Source organism: Podarcis tiliguerta (genome assembly GCF_965153285.1).
Source record: "Podarcis tiliguerta genome assembly, chromosome: 9".
Lineage (NCBI taxonomy): Eukaryota > Metazoa > Chordata > Lepidosauria > Squamata > Lacertidae > Podarcis > Podarcis tiliguerta.
The window spans coordinates 61,821,526-61,836,723 of record NC_139542.1 but is presented as its reverse complement, the minus strand read 5'-3'; positions in this window follow the sequence as shown (position 1 = coordinate 61,836,723).

The following is a 15,198-nucleotide window of genomic DNA, read 5'->3' as shown; positions in this document are numbered from 1 at the left end:
ACCTAACATGAACCTAATACGGACTTTGTCATCTAGGAGGGCAACAGTTTCAGCTGAAGAGCCCTACAATATTAGGTTTAACATAATCTGGGTCACATTTTCTATTATCACACTTGAGGTGCAGAGGTGGCATTCATCCGAATGCTAAAAGTTGCTCATAGAAATCTGCATCTCAGAATCTGGATTTGGGTAATGGACTCCCACCCCCCCCCGATTTTCAAATCCTGATGCTGGTGTTAATCCTGAGAAGACAATGGTATGTTCACACAATGGATGTATCCGAAAGCTTTCTCTTGATTGCTTTTGCATCTTCCTCTTTGCAGTCCTTCTTCCCATTTATTCCCTTTCAGTTAAAACTCTGCAGATCACAGAATGCCTCCTAAAACTTTGACTGATAGGAACATGCTGCTCTAGAATGCTTAAGCAGCTCTCTATGAAAATTGGCTCCCGTGGTTTAATGTCAGCACTTTGTGTGACTGTTCCACTGCAGCAGTGACAGGCATTTCAGCTGCAAAGAGTCCTTAAGGTAGTAATAAGGTACTGAATTCACACTGGAAAATAAATGTAAGATGGGGGGGAAAGAGGAAGAATTACACAGGAAAACAAAAATAAAATAAAAATAAAAATCTTCCTGGATAATTTCCTTACAGATATGTAGTAGATAATCCTCAATTTAAATTATTTATAGATTATTTTATTTGCTGTGCTGTATCTACTCTTATTTCAGTAATTCTGTTCTCACGGTAATTACTGTACTTTTCTACTTTTGGAATAGCAATTGAGGATTCCAAGGAGGAAAAAGTGACTTAGACCTGATCTACCCCCTTAAAATAGAGCTAAAATAACTTTGCGACATCGCTCTGACACAAGCCTTGAGCATTCAATGTGCTTCGTTGCTTTCCTTTTTTAGACTCACTTTCTCTAAACCTCTCTATGTCTGATTTGAAGCAGGCATCAAAAAATAGAAGAGGAACAGTAAAATTTTAAAAAATGAAGATACTCTGAAGGCTGTGTCATTAACTGTTCTTCATTTTGGTTGGCTTGTTTTAACACTGTTGAAATTCATTCAATTAATTTAAAGAGAGAGAGAGAAAGAAACAAAAACCCCAACAATTACAGCCTATGGTGTTCAAAATGTAAAATGATCATCAACTGATATGGAATAATAAAATGGGTTGAAGAGTGGTGTGTAGAACATTTTGGATAAATGTTGCTATTTCTATTTAAAGTCAAAATAGAGTTGATATTTCTCCTGAAAAGGAGCTTTGAAATTCGCCACATATGTTGTTTTAGGCAAGAATCAGTGGCATCCCTTGTCCTATATCCTTTTGATTTTGTCAATTTGCCTGATTTGCCTGAAGATTTAGATTTTTAGTTCTAGATGCTCAATAAAGAACAGATGACACCATACAGCGCAGTTTAACTGACAACCAGGACTAGCAAGTCCTGGGCTTGGATATATGAAATCTAAATTTTAAAAAACACAAAAAAAAACAAACAAACAAACACCAAGACACAACTCTTTTCAAAGCTCTTTTTCACTTCCCTCATTTCTCCTAAGCATGAAACTCCACATTTCCCTCAAAACTTTGTTCTAGGCAAATTTTGGTGGCAACTTTATGTTTGCAGTCACAAAACCAATCACCTAGAGGTCGTGGCTGATGGGTTTAGCCTTTCCCTCCAGTCACCACTCAAGGGATTAGACAACAATAGTTGAAATTCTTATTTTGTAGTACTTTTTCTTCAGTTCCTTACTTTGCCCAACAAAATGAAGCTGGCTATTGCGGCTGTTGTGAGCCATTACCAAATTTCAACCAGATTTTAAAGGATATGTTGAAATGCTTATCCACAGTTCCGCTTATATGTCAAAATCTCCCATGTAGGATAAGAAAATAGATGGAACCAGCTCTACCATTAGGGAATGGGGGCAGCTGATGTTGGGGAGCAGACATTGGTGGCAAGGTATTGGAAGACAGCATGCCTGTGCCCTGCAAACTGGTCTACCACCATCAGGAGCAGCCATCACTGGTGCCAAAATAAAACTCTACTGCCAGTCTTATCAGCTTCTGTATCTGAAATGGGATGCCATCTTGTCTTTTGCCTCAGGCAAGATGGTATGTTTTGGGCTACCCCTGAAAATAGAGTTACCCTGGGCGATATTTTAATGATGCATTTATTTGGGATTCCGTTGCCTCAGTGCATTGGTTTCATATCAGTGAATTGCTTACTGCCAAAACACAGCCAATTTGAATTATGAAACCAAACCATCAATGAGTAAAGCTGTCTCTCTCTGTGTGTGTTTTTTAAGGAAAATAGAGTATATAATGGCCCCATAGCATATAAAAATTGGCCATCTCTGACCTAAGGTATTACCTCTGTAACAAAAGCGGCATGGGGAGCGGTGACACCTCAAACGCTGTAGAAAGAAAACTGTGACATGAGAAAACTGTGAGTGGCAGGCCCTATGGTAAAATTGCTAGTCTTTAACAGAGTTCCTAAATAGAGTTCACTTTAAAACTGCTGATATTTCTCCTTCTCTCGCCACAATCATCCTGAAAGGTTGCCACTTCAGAGGTGTTAAGCATTAGCTACAATAATCCCCCATTTTCAACAGAGAAGCTGCAGGGAGTCTGCCAAGTGCCAGAAAGTGAAGACTCTCAAATGTATTTTTCTAAATTTGATCACAGGAAAATGGATACAACAAACCAGCTTGCATGGGAGGTTTGACTCAAACAGGTGGACATCATTTTATTTTGTTTTCCAGACTGGGCCATCATTTAGAGCCCAACTCCCATGTTGCAGATCATGTGCAGTTTCTTCTTCATAGCACCTCTATACTTTTTGGACAAAGCGTGTTCTCCTTCAGGGAGAGCACGTGTTGCGGTGGGGTCTACTGAGCCACCCCTCTGTTACCAGGCAAGGTCTCTAAAGATGGCCTGGGGCAGTGATTGGTTCACTGGGTTGCTGGGGTAAAAGTTATGTTGCAATTTTGGTGGGAGGGGTAAAAAGGTTTAAATACTCTGCAAGCAGCCTTGTACTTTCTCTTTTGCTGCGTGCAACGGATCACCCGCCCACCCGCCCTAGAGTAAGGGGTTGTTGCGTTGACCTTGCTATTGCCTGTCATGGGGTCGTCTGCCTTTGAGCAGGGGCCTGGTAGGAATTTTTCCACCTGGCAAATTGGCTGGCTGGGTGGTTTTTGCCTACTACGTAGCAAATCGTCACAACTTGTAAGGTTGTGGTTAGGCATTGGTTATAAATCTGGTGGAGGAGGGGTCAGGATAGGCTGTGCCTGCCCCTCCATGGTTGCTGCGGAAAGGGAATTCCGTTGGAGGAGGGGTCAGGATAGGCTGTGCCTGCCCCTCCATGGTTGCTGCGGAAAGGGAATTCCGTTAAAGGAATCCTGGGGCTTGCCATCTTTTCGTCCAATCCCTGGAATGGGACTAGGGCCGGCAAGCCTTCGGGGAGCAGGCGGGTGAGAGTTGAGGGTCTGTGTCTCAGCTCCAATTCCTCCCCGACTTGCTTTCCCCCGCACTGTCTTTCGGTGGTGCCCGGAAGTCAGTTCTGTCCCCAGGCGGGGGGACAGATAGTCTTAACCAATGCCTAAACAACCACTCACAGTTTGTATTTGAATAAAGTTGTGGCCAAAATCATGCCAAAAATCTTAAACAAAAATTACGTGTCTGTTGTGAGTTATTTGGGGGGTGGATTGGGGACCTCGACACGCAACTGGCTGTTCTCGTTGTTCTCTTTTGGACTCCATTTGCTTCTGTGACAACCTGGGGTGTTGCACCTCTGTTTTCCCCCAAATTCAGGTGCCTATTGACACTCCTACTTTAAGGGTGCAAGGCAATATCCACGTGGCACTATGCAACTTTGGGCCAAATATCTTTTTTAAAAAACATTTCTCTGTGATGATTTATTTACAGTGGAACCTCTACTTACAACCATAATCCATTCCGGAGGTCCGGTCATAACTAGAAACTTACATAAGTAGGGGAAAGTAATGGAAAAGTGAATTAATCAGTTCTAGATGATGAAAAACACCCCCTAAAGCAGCAAGTTAACAGGAATTTTACTGTCTAACGAGACTATAGATCCATAAAATGAAGGCAATAATCAATGTATTGTACTATAAAATAAATAAGACAGTATTGTAGATAAAAAAAATAACATTTATTGTTTTTCTAACGTGCACTGATGATACAGTAGTCATTATTTGGATGGGGGTGGGGCTTTTATCCATTTATGCAGTCACACAATCAACCAGTAGCTGAAGTGGGTGCAACACAGTCACAAAAACAAGTGCTCCACAGCTGGTGGGGTGAGCTCCAGGAAACCAGAGGTCTCTCCTTGGCGGTGGAGGCCCCAGCGCTGCCCCCCAGCTGGCTGAGCGAGCTCTGGGCTGCTGGCAAAACCTCTGTATCTAGAAGAAAGTTCATATGTCGAAGCACTTACTCAAGGTCGTAACTGGGATTGTACGTAAGTAGAGCCGTACATAAGTCAAGGTTCCACTGTACATGGTTGTTGTATGTAGCAGGCAATCAGAGACATGTGTAGGCTTCTTTAACACAATGCTCTGTCAATTACCATAACCCTAACTGGAATTCAACACTCTCATGAATGCTGTCACAATTTTATACCGCACCAATGTTCTGAAACACCTGCACTCTTTAATTTCAGGAAACCAGAAGAGGAAACCAACAGAGAAATAAAGCGTAAGGACTGAAATTAATATTGATTTGGAGAATTTACAGGAGAGGCATTGCTGCATAGAACTTTCCAAAGACATCTTGATTTCATGGGCTTTAGCATTACTTTACAGAATAAGTTAAACTTTTATCTGGTAACTCGTTGCCTCTCTGTGTCCAGTTCTGGGCACCACAGTTCAAGAAGGACACTGACAAACTGGAACGTGTCCAGAGGAGGGCAACCAAAATGGTCAAAGGCCTGGAAACGATGCCTTATGAGGAACGACTAAGGGAGCTGGGCATGTTTAGCCTGGAGAAGAGGAGGTTAAGGGGCGATATGATAGCCATGTTCAAATATATAAAAGGATGTCACATAGAGGAGGGAGAAAGGTTGTTTTCTGCTGCTCCAGAGAAGCGGACACGGAGCAATGGATCCAAACTACAAGAAAGAAGATTCCACCTAAACATTAGGAAGAACTTCCTGACAGCAAGAGCTGTTCAACAGTGGAATTTGCTGCCAAGGAGTGTGGTGGAGTCTCCTTCTTTGGAGGTCTTTAAGCAGAGGCTTGACAACCATATGTCAGGAGTGCTCTGATGGTGTTTCCTGCTTGGCAGGGGGTTGGACTCGATGGCCCTTGTGGTCTCTTCTAACTCTATGATTCTATGATTCTATGAAAGTGGACTTCTAATTCCCCTTGTACAATGAAACATAGTAAATAAAAGCAGGAAGCCCAGTCCTGAGCCTGAAAACACTGAGCAAATTTTTGACTCTCTACTACCTCCTGTTGCAAAATAGGTCCGTGTGTCTGTCTGTTAACCAGAAATCTGGTAGTTCAGAGACCCAGAAACCCAGACTAGATGACCCTCGGGGTCTCTTGAAACTCTACAGTGCTTTGGTTCCATGATTCTAACCAGTCCAAGGAATGACATGTAATTTAATCGACATAAACCGGCAGTCAATGCAAAATGTTATCCGAAATGGAAAGGAACTCTTCTCTGAGGGTGAATGAGTCAGCCATAAATAAATAGATGATTTTGCCAAGGCCATACAAAAGTTGTCTGGCATCTTTCAGTGCTTGCCAATAATGCTTTTGATTTCAAGTGCTGTCGTCTTTGTTATCATTTTCTCCTCCTTTTGAACAGCAGAAGGAAAGGTGATGAATGGCCTATAGACCACAGCCACTTGAAACAGAAACTAATCCATGAAATATTCCTTCTCAACTGCTTCCTGACCTTGGGACCCTTTTTATTAAAAGCCATTTGAGAACATACAAAGTATGAGAGAAATACTAGACTTACAATGTTGTTTTTGCAGCCTTTCACTGAAATCCTTCGCCTTGGCATATTAGGGCTCATATTCAACTCTGCAAGCAAAATACAACCTGTGTAGGGTCGTAGGTAGAGTTACATCAGGACTGAAGAAATCTGGGTTCAAATTCCCGCTCACATAATAAACCAATCCTCTCTCTCTCTCTCTCTCTCTCTCTCTCTCTCTCATTTTCTTTATAATTGTAACATTCCCGACTTCAGCTCCCTTTTCCCTCTTTCTCTGGTTCCTTACATTTATGTTCATCCTTTCCTGCATACTCCAAATTGTCTTAACTTATTCTTTTATTCATCTATTCTCATATTTATCTCATATATATTTTTAAAACTGCAGGTTTTTACAATAATCCTGCCAATGCCTTGATCTGTTTATAGTTTATTTGTAAGTACTCAATAAACCATTTCTATTCCTTTCTAAAAAAAAATGTTATCTTGATTTCTTATTCTTCCAGTAAGTTTTGCCATTTCTGCATACTCCATTAGTAGTCATTCTTCTCTTGTCGGGACCTCTTCTTCCTTCTGTTTTGGGGAAAATAACATTCTTTCAGCTGTGGTCACATACATCAATAAATTTCTATGCTGTTTAGGTACTTCTTATCCCATAATTCCTAAGAGAAAAGCTTCTTCTTTTTTACAAATGTTATCTTAAGCATATTTTTCAATTCATTATATATCATTTCCCAGTACAGTGGTACCTCGGGTTACATACGCTTCAGGTTACATACGCTTCAGGTTACAGACTCCGCTAACGCAGAAATAGTACCTTGGGTTAAGAACTTTGCTTCAGGATGAGAACACAAATCATGCTCCGGTGGCACGGCGGCAGCAGGAGGCCCCATTAGCTAAAGTGGTGCTTCAGGTTAAGAACAGTTTCAGGTTAAGAACGGACCTCTGGAATGAATTAAGTACTTAACCCGAGGTACCAATGTAACCTTATTGCAAGACCACCACATATGGAAAAAGGTACCTTCTTTTTCTTTACATTTCCAACACTTCTTGAATTTTTATTTATACATTCTTGCCAATCTACTAGGTGTTAGGTTCCATCTATATAACATTTTCATATAATTTTCTCTTCAACCATAACATGCTGTAAATTCTATAGCCATATTCCATAATCATTCCCATGCTTCCATTTCTATGTTATGATCAATATCTATTGAAGATTTCACTTGTTTGTCCTTTCTCTCCCATTCCAATAAGATCTCACACATTTTAGATATCACTTTAACATTACAATTTAGCAGGTCTCTCTCTTGTTGTGATAGTTGCTCCCCAAACCCCCGCTTCATGTCCTTTTAAAATACTTCATTCAACTGATGATATTGTAACTATGTTGTTAACATCCCTGATAAGTCCTTAAACTCTTTTAATTTATATTCTGCACCCTCCTTTCCTAGCAAGTTTCTATAAGTTGCCCAACTTTCCATCATAACCATGCCAGCCAAAAATATTATCATGACCTTCCAAATCTAAAATATGTGGATTCTTCAATAACTATTCATTCAACCAGCACAGACAAGATGCTTCGTAATATACCTCATATCCAGCAGGGAAAAACATCCTCTTTCTTTCGTATCTATCAATATTTTATATTTTATTCTTGGTTTTTTCCCTTCCCAGATATATTTAGAAATATATTTTTGCCATTTATTGAAACAATTTGTCTTGCCAATCACTTATATTGATTGAAAAAAAAAATAACATTCTTGGTAATACATTCATTTTTTACGGTCGACACTCTACCAAACAATGAAAGTTTCATTCTACCCCATATTTGCAAATTTCATTTGATATCCTCCCAAGTTTTCAGATAGTTGTCTTTATACAAATTTATATCCTTTGGTGTTACCCATACACCTAAGTATTTAACCTTCTTTTCAATCTTTAAACCTGATTTATTTTGCAGTTTATTTTTACTCTCATCATTCATATTTTTTACCAGGAGCTTGGTTTTTTCTTTATTAATTATAAGACCTGCTATTTCTCAATCACATTATCTCTCTCACTCTCACACATTCTGTCCACCTTTTGGTGTTGTTCACCTTGCTATCCTTCAAAGAATAATCACCATGATTATTATTTAAATGTGATCATGATATTGTAGTTAGAAACAGACTTTTCTGATCAGAGGTAGCCCCAGAGTTATTTTTTCTTGGAGAAGATCATCTGAATGGTGCCCTCACCCCCAGTGAAAATAATAAACATAGTATTTGACGATATTCTGCCATTCAATGTTAGCCCAGAATCTATGAACTAAGGCAGTCTGCTTCACCCAACTTGATTGTAGGGATGTGTACAACCACTAAGATGAATTTTACTAGTTTTTCTAAGGCTGAAATCCTATACTGACTTACTTGAGAGTGAGTTCCATTGAACTCATCTTTAGGGCAGACACAATGAAGGTTATGCTGCCAGGCTCCTTCATAATTCGTCTGATGCATTTGATTGAGGAGTGTCGACATTTGTTTTGAATTGCAATTTAGATTAAATCCAGGCTGAAACAGAGTTTCCCTAGTCTTATCAATGAATGTTTGGCTTAGATTGAAATCCTCTGGTTTTGTCTGAAGCACTGTGGAGTTCACTGAGTCTGAGAGAGAGTCTGATGGTTGGATATGAATCTCATCAGCAAGTATTTACTGCTATCAGCTCAGGCATAAACAGACGTAGCCCACAGCAGAAGCACTTGCTTGCCTGCTCAGTTGGCATAGGAATGACACATTAATTCTGAGGAAACATGCAAATAAATGCAGTGACATGCTTCATTACACTAACTGCCGAATTCAGTGCAGACTTAGGTTCACCTAAGCTTGTTCACTTCAATGGCCTTTGTTGTTGTTGTTTAGTCATGTCAGACTCTTCGTGACTCCATGGACCAGAACACGCCAGGCACTCCTGTCTTGCACTGCCTCCCACAGTTTGGTGAAACTCAAGTTGGTAGCTTCGAGAACACTGTCCAACCACCTCATTCTCTGTCATCCCCTTCTCCTTGTGCCTTCAATCTTTCCCAACATCAGGGTCTTTTCCAGGGAGTCTTCTCTTCTCATGAAGTGGCCAAAGTATTGTAGCCTCAGCTTCAGGATCTGTCCTTCCAGTGAGCACTCAGGGCTGATTTCCTTAAGAATGGAGAGGTTTGATCTTCTTGCAGTTCATGAGACTCTCAAGAGTCTCCTCCAGCACCATAATTCAAAAGCATCAATTCTTTGGTGATCAGCCTTCTTTATGGTCCAGCTCTCACTTCCGTACATCACTACTGGGTGGCAAGGTGATGTCTCTGCTTTTTAAGATGCTGTCTAGGTTTGTCATTGCCTTTCTCCCAAGAAGCAGGCGTCTTTTAATTTCGTGACTGCTGTCACCATCTGTAGTGATCATGGAGCCCAAGAAAGTAAAATCTCTCACTGCCTCCATTTCTTCCCCTTCTGTTTGCCAGGAGGTGATGGGACCAGTGGCCATGATCTTAGCAGATTACAATACATACACGCCTTAATTACTGGATGTGGCTGAATGCATGTTTGGGTAAGAACTGAGAGACCAATTGTGAGTTTATTCAGTACTATTTTTCTGGAAAAAGAGGTGCCAGAATTCACCATGAACACATTCCATGTTCTCTTATAATGGCATTGGCCCCTGCCTGAGAGGTACTGGGATTGAGGACTGTGGAGTTCCAGCTGAAAAACAGTCCTGAGTTTATTCTGATCTAATTGTTTTCTTTATTAAAAGGGAGAGAAAAGAAAAGAAAAGAAAAGAAAAGAAAAGAAAAGAAAAGAAAAGAAAAGAAAAACAAACTAGGCTGAAATTCTACTTCCAGGAAGGTATGAGCCATATGTTGGTGTGGGGATGTTTAGAAGTCCATTTATTTTATCTGCAGCGTTAATTTGGTCACAATGTTAGTCTGGTTTATTGCTGAGAGGAGGCATGTGGTCAATTGGTTACTGACTAAGAATGAGTTCTTTTCTATTCTAGCCTATACAGTGTTATTCCCCCCCCCCTATCAAGTCTGTCACCATGGAATCAAAGTAGCACTCTGACCTCCTCTTTGGTTAGCTTGAATCAAAAATAGTTTTGTTAAGCTAGAAGATCGACTCCTGTGCTACCTGTACTTAAACCGTGACACAGCCTTCCAGCACAATGTGTTACAGTTTCATATCTGTAGGAAAATCTGAATGACGAATAACCCTATCAAAAGCTAGGTAGAGAATAAAGAATAACACAGTCACCTGCTGCATCAAAGGACAGGTCACTCCATGGAAATGTACCTACAATTCATGTGTAGTTTGTGGGGTGGGGTGGGAAGAGTGATGGCAGGCCCTCCCTCAATCTAAATGCATCCACTAGACCAGTCTTCCACAACCTTCTGGAATGTCTAGCAATCTCAGAATATCACCCTTATCCAAGTCATTGCTCAGGCTGTCTGCACCTCTTTAGCTTAGAATTGTGCCTTTCCTTCTTAGTGTCATGGACCTCGTGACAATCACCACCACCATTACCTCTTGCTGCCTCTTCTTCTTCTTCTTCTTCTTCTTCTTCTTCTTCTTCTTCTTCTTCTTCTTCTTCTTCTTCTTCGATTTGAACTTAGATCTATAGAATCTATAGAAGGGACCCTTCACATTTATGTTTGGTTTGGATGCTAGCAGTCACTTTGGCTACTGCTTCTCCTCTTTTCTTTCTTTCTCTGTCTGTCTTCTTCTTGCCAGGGGGTAAGGGATTATTAGCCCAGAACCTGTAACTTCTGGATTAAGGCACCTAGGTATCTAAAACAAATGCATGGGGTGGGGGAAATATCCATGAAATTATTGTGATTATTGGTGTTTTATGAAGTTGATTTGAGATATTTCATAGGCTCATAATGAAATAAAGAAATAATAAAGATAAAGTCTTATATGAGTGGAGTATATGATAAAATCATCATATAATAGTAAAATTAAGAATTAAAATCATTCAAAATCCAATGCACAAACTGGGCACTAGGTTGGACTATGTGTCCAACCGTAGGTACAAAGAGTAGGTGTGCAGGCTTTGATTATGCTATCAGGAACAACATAGGGTAGAGGTAGCGATCCATTTTAGCTCAGTGGACCAGATCATTATATCCTCCCCTACCCACCCCATTGTCACAGGGCAACTTTGACACATATTAAAAATCTGACATCATGATGCTCCATGATGGATAGGTGGGCAGTCCCACCCACCTGTCAAAGTTGACCCAAGGAGGCGGAGAGAGGGTTCTGCTTCACCAGGGCATTTGAAATGTGCCTGCTGGACCACCAAAAGAGTTGGCAATGCCTGCCTCTAGCTATGCCAAATTTCAGAAGTAGTGTCATATTCTTAACAGAAAGGACAATAACAACAGAAAGGACAAAGTTCCATATTTGCATTGTCTTTCTTCTTGTTGGCATCTGTCTGTCTTGGGAGGTAATGAAGGATTGCACCTTTGAGGGTAAAGTCAAACTATTGGAAAGTTACAGTGCCTGCTGTGGCTGTAGAGAGTGATATGGGAGAGAAATATTTCATTGCACCTGGGGCAGATGAAGGCATCCACTTGTATATTTGCATATATATTGGTACGAAAATATATATATCTTGCAATTTTGTCTCTCTGTATTTAGAGCTCTTTCTTAATCTGAGGCATAAATTAGGCACCGGGTGGAAGATGAATGCTTTATTTGCTTTCACTCATAATACTGGCCTTGTATTCTTACATTTAGACTGAACTTAAGGGAGGGTGAGAGTGGCCTTCCTGAGAGCCTAGTGCATGATTGGTTCACCCAAAACAGCAGTATGGCAAGAGAAGAGATGCAATGTCTTGCTTCACATTACATACTTAAAATCAACTCCAGAACTCCTTTATTCAGTCTACCATCCGTGGAGACTTGAGAAGGACCTTTGTCACAGACTAAGGAGCATTCTCCTCAAGGAGGTTTGCCTGGTGTGGAGTCTGATATCTTTTTCATGGATTTATGATATACGATTAAGCACCTGGCCCTTTATCAGTGAACATGGGTCTGAAATATGCAGCAGCAGAGGCCATTTTCATTTTCCCATCAGCTCACTACTTGGTGATACAGGAGAGAGCCTTCTCTGTAGAGCACCCTGTTTGTGGAATTTCTTTCCTCTGAATGTGTAGCTGGCCTCTACTTTGTGGGGCTTCTGGCAGCAAGCCTTGGGAAGAACTGTCCAAGGTCCTGGAGTTGGGGTGGGTATTATGTCTGCTGCAATGATTCTGGCTGCATTTACTTTTGATTATTGGTTATGCTCTTTTACAGTGTTGTCCTATTTTATTTTTTAATTGCCCTGTGGTCAGCTTGGATGAAGGGCAGTTTAGGCATCCAACAAATAAAGAAATGAAGCTGTCACACTTGGGGAATATTTGCCAATTGCTGCCAGAGTCTTCCTCATGGCTAAAACTTACCATATCAAATAATAATTAAGTTGTTATTTATTTTTTACTAGGTAAAAACAAAACAGAGCCACTCACCAGCACACTGTACACTGTGGTGCATCGGAGAATGCATAAATGAGCAGTAAAGTGTAATAGAGTGATAAGGATGTGCTTCTAGTTATAATACAAAACAATTTTCTTCAACAGAAAGTGCATTCGTGTCAACGTTGTATGCCAAGGATTTGGCCCCTTAATCTTTTCACTCTGGAGAATAATCAGAGGCTGTTCTCTTACTGGAGTTTTATTCCCTCAGCTGGAGCTATGCATATCATGATTAGAATGAAATTCTGGGGCTGTTGTTGTTTTTGGCTGTTTCTGAGCAGTTCCACATTGCTGGCAAAATTGTTCTCTGCCAACTCACCAGCGTCCACCTTAGCACTTTTTGCCTCTAGGGCAAGCTGTTGGTCTTAATCATAAATTGAGTACACGAAGAAGAATAATTAAAGAGCAAACTGTAATTACAAGCAAGATCCGAAGGGAGCAAAGCCATCATTAAACCTAGGACTTAGGTTTCCTATTAGTGCATTTAGGATTAACAATAAACAGTCCTGTTGAACTCAATAAATACTCCATTACAAGGACTCCCCCTCCTGTTCTTTTTTTACAGCATGCTAAGTGGCATGATTTTTTTGGGCTACTCTGCTGATTTCCTTTTCTGCTGCCTCTGCTTTCTTTCTGCTGAACTGCAATCTGTCTGCTTGAGCAGACTTTTCTCTCTAGATGACAAATCTATACTGTTGTGCATGGAGGGATCTTTGTGGCACGGGTGGTGGGAACAGAGCCTCTGCCAATGATTGGCTGAACTGTCCTAATGCCATGGAAAGGTTTCTGGCTGTTGTTGGCTGAGCTGCGGTGATCCAACCGAAGACTGGGGCAAGGAGGTAGAATGAGCAGGGCAGGGGCTGAGGGAAGGAAGAAATGGCAAAATCAGTCAGGGAAGGAAAGTGCGGAAGCCTAGGAAAGTAGGTTTTGCTAGGGGAGCTGGCCATAGGAATGAAGGGGAGAGGAGGAGAAGGAGCCTAAGAGAGAAAAGAATACTGGGAGAGATGGGGCTGATAGCTATAACAAAGGACCCCTGGATGGTTAAGTCCAGTCAAAGGTGACTATGGGGTATGGCACTAATCTCACTGAGGGAGCTGATGTTTGCCCACAGACAGCTTTCTGGGTCATGTGGCCAGCATGACTAAACCGCTTCTGAAACAACGGGACACCGTGACAGAAGTCAGAGTGCATGGAAATGTCTTTTAGCTCCCTGCTGCAGTGGTGCCTATTTATCTCCTTGCGCTGGTATGCTTTTGAACTGCTAGGTTTGTAGAAGCTAGGACAGAGCAATGGGAGCTCATGTCGGAATCTCCGTTCAACCGAGCTGATAAGGCTCATCTTCGGAATTGCCTCCCAACGATTAATTGACGACCTGATCCTTTGATAAGGCCTCAGGCACGTCATCCCAGCAGAGAATCAAAACAGTACGCGGAAGAGTGAGATAGTATGAGCTACATTGCTATGCTTTATTTTCTAGCTATGCAGAGAGCAAAGAAATATACATCCTCTCCCTGTGAGAGCAGAGAGCAACTGAACAAAGGAACAAAGGAAACAGGAAACCACTAACATCACATCCTGTCTCCCCTCCTGTGAGACTTGAAGGTCTCTGGAATGTAAACAGAGTCCTGTGACTCCCAGCAGCTGCTCAGTGAGAAACAGAAATGAATAGCTCACCCGGTTGCGTGGATTTGAACTGCCAATCTTCCGATCAGCAAGCCCAAAAGGCTCAGTGGTTTCGTCCATAGCGACACCCGCTTCCTATAGAGGAAAAGAATTGTGTATCAATATGCTTGCAGCATAGGGTATCTCCTTTTTTCTTCTTCTTCTGGCTTTACAAATAGGAGAACAATTAAAGGCATCTCAAGCTTTATAAAAAGGATGGTGTGCTGGCAAGCAGAGATATTTTTCTGGGTTGGATCATTCTGGCGTTTATGCCTTTCTCATTCAGTGGTATTCCTTTTTAAACACAACTGGCTCACATACATTTTGCAATGCATTGAGGTGATCAGATTAGGGGCAAAAACCTGTTTTCCTCTTTGCACTATCAGATGAATGAGGTTTGGATATGGTGTGATATATTTTGTCTGCAATGTGTCCCTTCCTAATCTCATCTGTTAGGGGTTGATGTGCATGTAACATGGTGTGATATTATGCAGCACCAAGCAACATGGATTTGCTGTAATAAAATCCTGGAAATTGTCAGACATTAAAACTGTGTGGTTTCAATTGACCTTCACAAGAATATCCTGGAGGGCTGCAGAAACACATATACAGGAGGAGTCTTTTTAAGACTCTCTATACATGCAGTCCATTGACACAGCTTTATAAATCATCTTAGTCACGTGTAAAAAAATATGCAATGTCATTTTTGAATTGATCAGCAATTTAACACAGGCCTACACAATCTTTGAGTAGCCAATCATCAGCTATGGATTGTAACCTGCTGTATGATCATATGGCGGCCAACTAGGATGGCCACTTCTGAATCACCAAAGGACGATTTGTGTAAAATATGCATATAACTTATCTGTAGAGATGCAAATTTAGAAATCATTGCTATACAGTGGTACCTTGGGTTAAGAACTTAATTCGTTCCAGAGACTGTTCTTAACCTGAGGTACCACTTTAGCTATTGGGGCCTCCCGCTGCTGCCGCGCTACCGCCGCACCATTTCTGTTCTCATCCTGAGGTAAACTTCTTAAC